Source organism: Triturus cristatus, chromosome 5_2 (assembly GCF_964204655.1).
Source record: "Triturus cristatus chromosome 5_2, aTriCri1.1, whole genome shotgun sequence".
NCBI classification, from domain to species: domain Eukaryota; kingdom Metazoa; phylum Chordata; class Amphibia; order Caudata; family Salamandridae; genus Triturus; species Triturus cristatus.
Window position 1 is genome coordinate 378,900,117 of NC_140588.1, and position 13,885 is coordinate 378,914,001.

At 45.0% G+C, this 13,885-nt stretch overlaps 1 protein-coding gene across 1 annotated transcript in view; it reads left to right on the forward strand.

Moving 5' to 3' along the window:
- The window catches only part of LOC146823032 (uncharacterized), a 169,100-nt gene that overhangs the window by 78,351 nt on the left and 76,864 nt on the right, over positions 1–13,885 (forward strand). The gene's annotated exons all lie outside the window — the stretch shown is intronic.

Sequence of the window (13,885 nt, forward strand, 5' to 3'; positions counted from 1 at the left end):
AATGGTTTTCCATTTGATTTTGATCTTTGTGTTGTTCCATAGTGATATCATGTTAGAATGAATGAGGGGGGTCTCTAGAAGTTTGTCAATTTTTATCAGAGCTCTTTTTGTATTGGAGATGGTTTATTTTCCGGAGGTAAGGGGTAATATGTTACTGGATAAAAGAGCAATAGGGTGAAGAACACAAAGTAATTATTTTTTGAATAATAGCCAGGAGGGAGTGTAGTCAGGGGGAGGGGAAAGCCAAAGGGAGCCTTGTCTGGCTAGGAAGGGGGTTTGGTACTTTTTTAAATCGGCCTGGTTATCGCCACCTAGGTGGACAGGTAGATGTAATTTCTTGAGAAAAAGTCTTGCACGTTTGTTTTACCATAAGAATGTTGTTAAAACTTTGACCAGCTTGTGATGGAACTCCTCTGATGGAACAAGGGGTAGCATACTAATTAGAAAGTTGACAATTAGTGTGATCATCATTTTGAGGGTCTCGATACGGTCCCACCAAGTGATAAATTTGGGATTCCAGCCCTCTAACAGTGCTTCAATTGTCTTTAGTGTTAGTTTTTCATTATGGCAAAGTGATTCTAACAAGTCTGCATTGAATTCTAGACCAAGGTATTTAATGTAGTGGGGTTGCCAAGCTAGACCCGTGAATTTGAACAGATCCCTAGTACAATGGTTGTTCAGGCCCATGATTTCAGACTTGTCTTTATTAAGTTTATATCCGGACAACCGAGCATAATCCTCTATTGGCTTTAGTAAGGCTGGGATTGAGCGAGATGTGTCTTCGGTAAGGATTAATATATCGTCCGCATATGCGGGCACTTTTATTTTCATGTTATTGAAAGAAACTCCAGCAATATCTGGGTTGGCTATGATCCTGCGTGGTAAGGGCTCTAGTATCAAAATGAAAAGTGATGGAGAAAGGAGGCAACCCTGTTGGGTCCCCCTCTCTAGATTCAAGGCTGAGGATAAAAGACAAACCGAACGTTCTCTAGCTGAGGGGGCATTATATAAGGTCATGACCATTCTCGTAAAGGTGTCACCATGGTTATATTTCAACAGGGTCTCTCGAAAAAAAGGACTAAGAGACCTTTTCGAAGGCCTTCTCGGCATCAAGGGTGATGCCTACAGTGTCTGAAGTTGCGAGTTTTGCTTTCTCAAAGATGTGACAAAGAAGGCGGGTGTTAACGCTTGAGAGTCTGTGTTTCATGAAGCCCACTTGAGAGTGATTAATTAAAAACGGCAACAATGGTTCATGTCTTTTACACAGTATTTTGGCGTATATTTTAGTGTCTAAGTTTATTAATGAAATCAGTCTATAGTTTTTCACCAACAGAGGGTCCTTGCCCTCTTTGGAATAACTCCGATAGTGGCCTCGCTGATTGAACCGGTAATGGTTCCTGTGTCTGAGAAGTGCTGGAATAGGGCAAGGAGAGTAGGTGAAAGTGCGGGCACGAATGCTTTATAGAACTTAGCATTGAAACCATCTGGGCCTGGAACTTTGTTAAGTTTAAGTGAGACAATAGCATTATTCACCTTCTCCAGCGTTATTGGTGTGCTCAGTAATAGTTTGTCGTGGCCCAAGATAGATAGGAGGGCTGATTCCTCAAGGTAAGATCTACCTTCTTCTGCTGGGGAGACGGAGTCCTCTTTGTAAAGAGATATGTAGAAATCCTTAAGGATTTCAATTATTTTATCAGGGTCGGAGTGAGGAGTGTTATTCTTGTCTTTGAGTGAGTTAATACCCTTACAAATCTGTTTGTGTTTTAGGTAGTAAGCCAGAATTTCCCCTACCTTATTGGTTTCACACAGTTTAAAAGATTTGTATTTATTGATCCAGACCCCTGCTCTTTCGCTCAGTAATCTATTGTATTCATATTTCTTGGTTGTTAAAATAGAGAGAGTATGTGCATTACAACCAGAGATGAGGACAGCTTCTAGTGCTTTAATCTCATTTTCTGGATAGAGTGTCTAGTTCTTTGGAATGGGTTTTATTTAATTTAGCTTGGATTTCGATTAAAGAGCCCCTTACGTAGCTTTAAGTGCATCCCACTGTGTAGTAGGAGAAGTCTCCGACACCAAGATTTCCCTCAAGTAGTTCTTTATCACTGTTTCAGTATTAGTTCTGGAAGCTGTGTCTTTGATAGTTTCATCATTGAATCTCCAATTGTTTTTAGAAACTCTTGCCTTGCTACCCGAGAGGGACAAGGTGATAGTCGAGTTGTCTGAAAGTAGTCTGGGTAAGATGTCTGTCTGGTCTACAAGATGTGTGTGATTTAGAAACCAATAGGGAGTCGATCCTGGAATGAGATTTATGGGGGTTAGAGTAAAAAGTATAGTCTCTTGTCCGGTTTTTGTAATCTCCATGAGTCAAGGAGGATGAATCTATCACAAAGTTTGAGGAATGCCTTATGTGACCTAGAGGAGTGCAGTACTGAGTTGGACTGCCGGTCTAGTGTTAAGTCCATTGGGAGGTTGAGATCACCACCTAAGATGATAAGAGAGTTGGAGGGTATTTGCTGTAAATGCAGAGTTAGGGAGTCCCAGAAATCTTGGACATTGTTGTTAGGACCGTACACATTTAGAATGTGAAGGCACTCGTTATTCCTAGACAGTTTTGTGAGGACCCATCTACCCTGGCCATCTGTGGTGTGAGTGTCGACTAAGAGGCCAGATTTGTTTGTGACTAGCGTAATTACCCCACCCTTCTTATTAATGGTCGGGGAGCAAAGGACATCAGAGAGCCAGCTGTTCCCAAATGAGGACACTTCCCTATTGGATAATTTCATTTCCTGAAGGAGGAGCACATCTGCTTTGAGTTTGTACAGATAGTTTTCAATTTTCATCCGCTTGACCTGATGGTTAAGACACCTAACATTGAGAGAGGTGATTTTCAGATTCATATCAGTGTGTGTGGAAACTCATAATGAGGATGTCTACCTATGAGAGTATAGTGTTGGAGTACGTCATCATGTATGAGAGTGAGAGAAGGCCCGGTACGAAGCATCCTGAGACACAGAACCCGGAAGCTAATAAAGAAGGACTGACCATAGGACTGATCAGAAGAGCTATGGTAAAGAGGTAATACTCGTCTGTAGAGGTGGACGTGAACCAGACAAAAACATGAGATGTAGAAGCAAGAGGTCACTGAACGCAATAAGCAAAAACAAAACGAATGCAAATTAGGATAAAAATATTAATAACCCCACTCCCTCTCCCACCTCCCCACCCACCCCAGAACAAGTCTGTGAGGCTGGTGACAGCGTTGCTGAGCTAGCCCCGTGGTATACAGCAGAGCTGTTATATGTGTAATAACGAAAAGGATCCAACTCTAAGTATTAATTTACAAGCTTCTCCAATACATCAGGGTAGGATTCTAGATAGAAGCCTAGTGTAGAGCACGCATATATGTCTGTATCTCGCTCGATGATTGATGTAGCAAAGTATACTAAACCAGACCTGTGAGATAGAAGCCCTGCATGACTAAAACAGATACATATAGCTAACATTACCTATATTTATCTGTTTCACTGCGATTTTACTCAGGAGTATACGGAGGTTCCAGCATGCTTGGAACACAGTGCATGTCGTAAGCGCCTTGAAAGTGCTGTGCCCATGCTCACCTGACCTTTTTGCTACCATGTAACCTAGCTGTCATAACTACATTGAATGCCTTAGCACACTTGCAGCTCTGGTCATGAAGATAGCCATAATGAAAACCAAAGGAAATGATGGACGGAGTGTTGAACATTGCAAGCACTCACCCCCAGTCAACTGATCTGGGTTTAATCCATCACCGTTCTTTAGCCCACTCTGCCACCCCAGTTCAGACATGGCCATATGCAAATCAGTCTGACCCTGTGCCTCATGGGAACAGTCCAGCCCGAACTGCCAAGCCATGTCTTTCCTGGACCGGAAACAAGCTTCCTAGGACCGGTTTCTGGCATTTCAGCCGTCTTCAGCCAGGCTTGCTTGAATCCAGTGGCAAAGTGAGCACGGGCCTCACATTTGAGCATACCCTGCCAACTTATGGCGAACAAAGCAAAAACCAAAGGAAATGATGGACGGAGTGTTGAGCATTGCAAGCACTCACCCCCAGTCAACTGATCTGGGTTTAATCCATCACCGTTCTTTAGCCCACTCTGCCACCCCAGTTCAGACATGGCCATATGCAAATCAGTCTGACCCTGTGCCTCATGGGAACAGTCCAGCCCAAACTGCCAAGCCATGTCTTTCCTGGACCGGAAACAAGCTTCCTAGGACTGGTTTCTTGCATTTCAGCCGTCTTCAGCCAGGCTTGCTTGAATCCAGTGGCAAAGTGGGCAAGGGACTCACGTCTGAGCATACCCTGCCAACTTATGGCGAACAAAGCAAAAACCAAAGGAAATGATGGACGGAGTGTTGAACATTGCAAGCACTCACCCCCAGGCAACTGATCTGGGTTTAATCCATCACTGTTCTTTAGCCCACTCTGCCACCCCAGTTCAGACATGGCCATATGCAAATCAGTGTGACCCTGTGCCTCATGGGAACAGTCCAGCCTGAACTGCCAAGCCATGTCTTTCCTGGACCGGAAACAAGCTTCCTAGGAACGGTTTCTGGCATTTCAGCCATCTTCAGCCAGGCTTGCTTGAATCCAGTGGCAAAGTGAGCAAGGGACTCACGTCTGAGCATACCCTGCCAACTTATGGCGATCAAAGCAAAAACCAAAGGAAATGATGGACGGAGTGTTGAACATTGCAAGCTACTCACCCCCAGTCAACTGATCTGGGTTTAATCCATCACCGTTCTTTAGCCCACTCTGTGACCCCAGTTCAGACATGGCCATATGCAAATCAGTCTGACCCTGTGCCTCATGGGAACAGTCCAGCCTGAACTGCCAAGCCATGTCTTTCCTGGACCGGAAACAAGCTTCCTAGGACCGGTTTCTGGCATTTCAGCCATCTTCAGCCAGGCTTGCTTGAATCCAGTGGCAAAGTGAGCAAGGGACTCACGTCTGAGCATACCCGGCCAACTTATGGCGAACAAAGCAAAAACCAAAGGAAATGATAGACGGAGTGTTGAACATTGCAAGCACTCACCCCCAGTCAACTGATCTGGGTTTAATCCATCAAAGTTCTTTAGCCCACTCTGCCACCCCAGTTCAGACATGGCCATATGCAAATCAGTCTGACCCTGTGCCTCATGGGAACAGTCCAGCCTGAACTGCCAAGCCATGTCTTTCCTGGACCGGAAACAAGCTTCCTAGGACCGGTTTCTGGCATTGCAGCCATCTTCAGCCAGGCTTGCTTGAATCCAGTGGCAAAGTGAGCAAGGGTCTCACGTCTGACAATACCCTGCCAACTTATGACAAACAAAGCAAAAACCAAAGGAAATGATGGACAGAGTGTTGAACATTGCAAGCACTCACCCCCAGTCAACTGATCTGGGTTTAATCCATCACCGTTCTTTAGCCCACTCTGCCACCCCAGTTCAGACATGGCCATATGCAAATCAGTCTGACCCTGTGCCTCATGGGAACAGTCCAGCCTGAACTGCCAAGCCATGTCTTTCCTGGACCGGAAATAAGCTTCCTAGGACCGGTTTCTGGCATTTCAGCCGTCTTCAGCCAGGCTTGCTTGAATCCAGTGGCAAAGTGAGCAAGGGACTCAAGTCTGAGCATACCCTGCCAACTTATGGCGAACAAAGCAAAAACCAAAGGAAATTATAGACGGAGTGTTGAACATTGCAAGCACTCACCCCCAGTCAACTGATCTGGGTTTAATCCATCACCGTTCTTTAGCCCACTCTGCCACCCCAGTTCAGACATGGCCATATGCAAATCAGTCTGACCCTGTGCCTCATGGGAACCGTCCAGCCCGAACTGCCAAGCCATGTCTTTCCTGGACCGGAAACAAGCTTCCTAGGACCGGTTTCTGGCATTTCAGCCGTCTTCAGCCAGGCTTGCTTGAATCCAGTGGCAAAGTGAGCAAGGGCCTCACATTTGAGCATACCCTGCCAACCTATGGCGAACAAAGCAAAAACCAAAGGAAATGATGGACGGAGTGTTGAACATTGCAAGCACTCACCCCCAGTCAACTGATCTGGGTTTAATCCATCACCGTTCTTTAGCCCACTCTGTCACCCCAGTTCAGACATGGCCATATGCAAATCAGTCTGACCCTGTGCCTCATGGGAACAGTCCAGCCTGAACTGCCAAGCCATGTCTTTCCTGGACCGGAAACAAGCTTCCTAGGACAGGTGTCTGGCATTTCAGCCATCTTCAGCCAGGCTTGCTTGAATCCAGTGGCAAAGTGAGCAAGGGACTCAAGTCTGAGCATACCCTGCCAACTTATGGCGAACAAAGCAAAAACCAAAGGAAATGATAGACGGAGTGTTGAACATTGCAAGCACTCACCCCCAGTCAACTGATCTGGGTTTAATCCATCACAGTTCTTTAGCCCACTCTGCCACCCCAGTTAAGACATGGCCATATGCAAATCAGTCTGACCCTGTGCCTCATGGGAACAGTCCAGCCTGAACTGCCAAGCCATGTCTTTCCTGGACTGGAAACAAGCTTCCTAGAACCGGTTTCTGGCATTGCAGCCATCTTCAGCCAGGCTTGCTTGAATCCAGTGGCAAAGTGAGCAAGGGACTCACGTCTGAGCATACCCTGCCAACTGATGGTGAACAAAGCAAAAACCAAAGGAAATGATAGACGGAGTGTTAAACATTGCAAGCACTCACCCCTAGTCAACTGACCTGGGTTTAATCCATCACTGTTCTCTAGCCCACTCTGCCACCCCAGTTCAGACATGGCCATATGCAAATCAGTCTGACCCTGTGCCTCATGGGAACAGTCCAGCCCGAACTGCCAAGCCATGTCTTTCATGGACCGGAAACAAGCTTCCTAGGACCGGTTTCTGGCATTGCAGCCATCTTCAGCCAGGCTTGCTTGAATCCAGTGGCAAAGTGAGCAAGGGACTCACGTCCGAGCATACCCTGCCAATTTATGGCGAACAAAGCAAAAACCTAAGGAAATGATGGACGGAGTGTTGAACATTGCAAGCACTCACCCCCAGTCAACTGATCTGGGTTTAATCCATCACCGTTCTTTAGCCCACTCTGCCACCCCAGTTCAGACATGGCCATATGCAAATCATTCTGACCCTGTGCTTCATGGGAACAGTCCAGCCTGAACTGCCAAGCCATGTCTTTCCTGGACCGGAAATAAGCTTCCTAGGACCAGTTTCTGGCATTTCAGCCGTCTTCAGCCAGGCTTGCTTGAATACAGTGGCAAAGTGAGCAAGGGACTCACGTCTGAGCATACCCTGCCAACTGATGGTGAACAAAGCAAAAACCAAAGGAAATGATAGACGGAGTGTTAAACATTGCAAGCACTCACCCCTAGTCAACTGACCTGGGTTTAATCCATCACTGTTCTTTAGCCCACTCTGCCACCCCAGTTCAGACATGGCCATATGCAAATCAGTCTGACCCTGTGCCTCATGGGAACAGTCCAGCCCGAACTGCCAAGCCATGTCTTTCATGGACCGGAAACAAGCTTCCTAGGACCGGTTTCTGGCATTTCAGCCGTCTTCAGCCAGGCTTGCTTGAATCCAGTGGCAAAGTGAGCAAGGGACTCACATCTGAGCATACCCTGCCAACTTATGGCGAACAAAGCAAAAACCAAAGGAAATGATGGACGGAGTGTTGAACATTGCAAGCACTCACCCCCAGTCAACTGATCTGGGTTTAATCCTTCACTGTTCTTTAGCCCACTCTGCCACCCCAGTTCAGACATGGCCATATGCAAATCAGTCTGACCCTGTGCCTCATGGGAAAAGTCCAGCCCGAACTGCCAAGCCATGTCTGAACTGGGGTGGCAGAGTGGGCTAAAGAACGGTGATGGATTAAAACCAGATTAGTTGACTGGGGGTGAGTGCTTGCAATGTTCAACACTCCGTCCATCATTTCCATTGGTTTTTGCTTTGTTCACCATAAGTTGGCAGGGTATGCTCAGACGTGAGTTCCTTGCTCACTTTGCCACTGGATTCAAGCAAGCCTGGCTGAAGACGGCTGAAATGCCAGAAACCGGCCATAGGAAGCTTGTTTCCGGTCCAGGAAAGACATTGTTTGGCAGTTCGGGCTGGACTGTTCCCATGAGGCACAGGGTCAGACTGATTTGCATATGGCCATGTCTGAACTGGGGTGGCAGAGTGGGCTAAAGAACGGTGATGGATTAAACCCAGATCAGTTGACTGGGGGTGAGTGCTTGCAATGTTCAACACTCTGTCCATCATTTCCTTTGGTTTTTGCTTTGATAGCCATAATGACCCAGAGGGCATAGAAATAATAGGGCTAAACCCCAGGATGTGAGAGATCATTTCCGTCTCAGCGGGCATCCACCACTGTTTTTTAAAGGTCGCCATTAATAAAAAATACCTCCATTGGTTGGTAACTTATAGGTAATTTTAAATCACTTTTTCCTCACTTGAGATTCAAAAACAAAACCTGCTCCGCTGTAATCAGGCATTGCAGCACACCCGGTGTCTCAGGTTTGAACCCAATGATGAAGCATGTGACTAACTAGGTTAGAGGCTAAGGGTTCTTTTTAAAAACCTAAGGGTTTTCCTACACAGTTCTGTGAAGGATATCTCAAATAGGTAACAGACTATGGTAGCATGCTTGTTTTTTATTGCCTTAAAAAGGGAAAGTGAGCGAGCTCTCATCCCACTGTCTAATCTTGATATTTTTCAACATTTTAGATATTATACAAATACACTAAAACAATGCATCATAATTTATAGGCTGCTCATTTGTAGCAGTGTTGTGTGAATCTGCTAATAAAATGGTGCTATATACTGTTATAAGGAAGGGTTGTGTGTCTTTGTGTGTATATTTGAACAAACACTTGCAAAATAAATAAGTCCCACTTTTTTTTAAACATACAATGGCAAAGCTGATATGTCTGGCTCTTTTTAGGGGAATTATTTGGCAATAGGTTGGTGAATTTGTGTCTGGCGCTTCGAGATATCCCAAAAATAAAATGCCATAAAGAAGTGACAGTATTGAAGCTGAGTGTAGAAACCCTTTGTTGAACAGACTACATTAGCAGAGTGCAGCTGCACCCTTAAAATGACTGTTATAAAATGGAGTCAGAAGATGATGTTTATGTGGTGAAAATATACGGCAAAAACAGTGAAATATTGCATAGTGTTTTTTTTACAATGTGCTAGTATCTTCAGTGCATCTGTAAGAAAGCCTTCGTGCTCCCATGTCTTTGCAACCAAGAACAATGTAAATACACAACATGTTACCATTACATCAAAGTAAAACAAATGAGGGTGCATGGTTGATTAGTGACTAGCCTTATCCTCGTGCGAAGACTAACAAGCACTTCATCAACAAAAACCTGCAAACTAGCAATTATTATTATGACATTAAAGTAAATGCTTCAAAGAACAAACATTTACTCTCAATCACAAGCTGCACATCGTATTGCTTCTGGAGTTTAACAAAAGGACTACTTAAGCCATCACCCAAACCAAATGGAAACCCATATGTGACACGGTATCAGTTCACAAAATGTTATGGGTTGATAGACTGCTCGTCCAAGAAATGTCAGGAGCACTTTCCTGCACAAAAACAATCCTGCAAGGCTTTTTTCTCTTTCTATGTTAGCTGCAGAATCATAGAAAGAGGGAAGAACTAGGAGAAATATTGATATTTCTCCTTGTTATGCCTCACTTGGGGAGGCGTATCTTTTTGTTGCATTTTCACGTTTACAAGGTCTTGTAAATCTGAGAATGCGTCACAATATCAAAGGCGATGCGTCAGAACTCCCGCACAAAGCCCATGGAATGCCTACCCAAGGCAAAGTAACGCAAAGCAGTGATTTTCACTGTATTGCTTTACTCCATATTTCTGGAGTCACTCAAAGCCACACAAAGTGGCTTTGCATTGCTTCAAAAATGTAACTTAAGGTTTGTGTGCAAGAGTGATGCAAACCGGGTCATAACTATGGCCCTTAGTATTTACACAATGCTACTTTAGGGAAAGGTTCATGAGATGTCATCAGATATGTCACTGACCATGTCAGGAGTGATGTAATATGTGTGGTCATAAGTAGTGAATTGTGAGGACGTAAGTTATAGTCATAGCTCAGGTAACTATAACTGCTGTATTTCACTGACTTTTTATGAGTGAAATCGGAGCCTTACTATAACGTCCCTGTAACCTTTGTTTTTTTATCTACATATATATATATATTCACTGAAAAAACCATAGGTTTCAGGGGCATTATAGTTAGCTGGACTTTTCACTCGTACAAAACCATTGAAATTCCCCCGTTATAGTTAGTTCAGCTAACTATAACTCGCGCGCCCGCAATGCACTGCTGATGATGTCACATATTACATCACTAATGACGTGGTCAGTGACATCACTCATGACATCACTCATGACATCTCAAATGACATCACTGATGACATCATCCAGTGAATGTGTGTTTTTCTGAAAATTACATATGTTTTATATATGTATATCTCAAGGTCGATGGAAGAATAAATGGGTATATAAGTGTCTAAATGGATGATTTGTTTTTGAAAAATTGATTGTATAACTGACTGATGAAGTGTATCTTAGTCAATACATGGCTTAGTGAGTAATGATTAAATGTGTAAATATCTGTATCGGTCTCTCACTTTGTGTATAAGTGGCTGCATGGGTTGGTGAGTAGCTACATGAGTGTCTATATAGGTTATTAGTTGTTTCTTTGAGTATCAGTATGAGTGTCTGAGTGTCTGTATGGTTCGGTGGGGGGTATTACGTAGTGCATAGGTGCATGAATGAGTGACTCACTGTTTGAATGTGTTGAAGACAGCATGTGGGCAGGACTGTATGGGTGGATGAGTGTGTGCATGGGTGTGTTAGTGAGTGATAGACTGTCTCAATAGTGTCTTTATGAGTAACTATATATGTTTTCAACTAGTATATGTGACTATTGGTGTATATAAGTGAGTATATGTGAGAGTGAGAGATTGAAAGAGTTCCTGTATGAATAAGTATGTGTTTCTATAAGTGATTGTTTAAAAGACTAAGTATGTGTAAGTTTCTGTAGAAGTAAGTGTGGTGGTGTGTGTATAACTGTATATGCAAGTAAATGGATGTTTGATTCCTTATTAGCATGAGTGACTATGTGTGTGAGTAACTCTATGGATGAGTGGCGTTGTGTAACAGGATGTATAGGTGTGTGAGTACATATGATGAGTGAGTACATGTATAAGTGACTGTATAGAACTGTTGGTGAATGAGTGGATGTGTTTGTGGATGTTAGAATTACTGAATAGGTTGTTGTAACTGGTATTGGTATGTCCATTGTTTTGAACATTGTAGTTTCTATTTTTGAATGTGTGTATCAAAGGTTATATTAGGGGTGAGGAGGTCTGCCACTCTCTCACAAGGATGATGTCATCAGTGATGTCATTAGTGATGTCATTTGAGATGTCATCAGTGATGTCATGAGTGATGTCACTGACCATGTCATGAGTGATGTAATATGTGACGTCATCAGCAGTGCATTGCGGGTGCGCGAGTTATAGTTAGCTGAACTAACTATAACGGGGGAATTTCAATGGTTTTGTACGAGTGAAAAGTCCAGCTAACTATAACGTCCCTGAAATCTATGTTTATTTTTCAGTGAATTTCTAAGGTTTTTTAAATGCTAATTCCTAACTATAACGTGCCTGAAACCTATGGTTTTTTCAGTGAATTTCAAAGGTTTTTTAAATGCTAATTTCTAACTATGCCTACAGAGATAGGACATGTGAAGAAAGAAGAAAAACGCACAGAAAGAAAAAAAAGAAATGCAGAAAGAAGCAACAGAAGTCCTCAAAGACGAAGAAAAGTGCAGGAAGAAGGATAACGTGCAGAAAGAACAATCAGAAGAGCAGAAAGAAGCCTTGTTGCAAAATCATCCTGTACCCTCAACTTTTTCAGACGGATGCTGGTGGTAACTGAGTCTGACTAACCAGTCCTAGAGCCAGTGCTATGTTAAAAGACACTCAGAATACAGTGAAAACACTTACATACACTAGGGAACACTATGCGTTGGGGTCCCCCTGTGATCAGCATGACCTCCTCTGTAAGCCCCTAGTATATAATAGGGCAGGGGATTAAAACTACCTCTTAAAACGCGCCACAGGGAGTGTTTGCACACGTCACCTCAGGCCTCGTCCCCTCACTTCCCCACTGTGTAAACACGCCCTGTGGCCGTTTTAAGCTGGGAGATTAAGTACCCTTGAATTCTGAGGGTCCCTAGGGTCCAACTAGACCACTAGGTACCTCCAGTAAGCGCCACAGAGCTGCGTTGCAGAGAGATGTAAAAAGGGGCACGGCCTAGACCACCTCTCTGCAACGCAGCGGAGTGGTGCTTACTGGAAGCACCTGGTGGGCTAGTTGGCCCCCAGGGTCCCTCAGGATTGAAGGGGAATTATTTCCCCAACTTAAAACACGCCACAGGGCTTGTTTGTACACGTTAACTCATGCCCCGTCCCCTCCCTTCACCACTGTGTAAACACGCCCTGTGGCCGTTTTTAGTTGGGAGATTAAGTTAATTTGAATCCTGAGGGTCCCTAGGGTCCAACTAGCCCACTAGGTACCTCCAGTATGCGCCACAGAGCTGCGTTGCAGAGAGGTGTAAAAAGTGGCACGGCCTGAACCACCTCTTTGCAACGCAGCTCAGTGGCGCTTACTGGAAGCACCTGGCGGGCTAGTTAGCCCCCAGGGGCCCTCAGGATTGAAGGGGAATTATTTCCACAACTTATAACACGCCATAGGGCGTGTTTGCACACGTCACCTCAGGCCCCGTCCCCTTCCTTCCCCACTGTGTAAACATGCCCTGTGGCCGTTTTTTAAGTTGGGAGATTAAGTTCCCTTGAATCCTGAGGATCCCTAGGGGCAAAATAGCCCACTAGGCATGTCCAGTAAGCGCCATTGCAGAGAGGTGTAAAAAGGGGCACGGCCTGCACCACCTCTCTGCAACGAAGAGCAGTGGCACTTACTGGAAGCACCTGGTGGGCTAGTTGGCCCCCAGGGTCCCTCAGGATTGAAAGGGAATTTTTTCCCCAACTGAAAACGCGCCACAGGGCGTGTTTGCACACGTCACCTCAGGCCCCGTCCCCTCCCTTCACCACTGTGTAAACGTGCCCTGTGGCCGTTCTAAGTTGAGAGATTAAGTCCCCTTGAATCCTAAGGGTCCCTAGGGTCAAACTAGCCCACTAGGTACCTCCAGTGAGTGCCACAGAGCTGCGTTGCATAGAAGTGTAAAAAGGGGCGTGGCCTCAGAACACCTGTCTGCAACGCAGCTCCCTGGCGCACACTGGAGATACCTGTTGGGCTAGTTGGCCCTCAGGGACCCTCAGTATTGAAGGGGAATTAATTCCCCAACTTACAACTGGCCAGGGGCGCCTTTGCAGAGTGCTGCAAGGAGGGGGGTGGCCTTCTGCGCGATGCCGGTCTTTTATTTATTTTATTTTTTTAAGAAGGAGGGCAGTGTGGCCCCCCTTCTTTTTCTAATTTACTGGGCCTGGTGACCCCATCCCCCAGGGCCTGCACCCTAAAAAAATTTGGCAAAAAATTAATTTGGCCCTCCCAAGGCCTTAATCGGCCCCGGGGACCCCAACCCCCGGGTCATGGCCTTTTTTTAATTTAAATTCTTTAGGAGGGGGCTGCGTTGCCCCCCTCCTCAGGCCACTTATGGCTCCGGGGACCCCATCCCCCGGGGCCGGCCTTTGTTTTTTAATATTTTAAAAAGATATATATTTATAGAAACACCTAGGACATGCTGGACAAACCGTATGTACCTATCACCATGACGATTTGCTTGATATTCATTAAAAGGCGACTA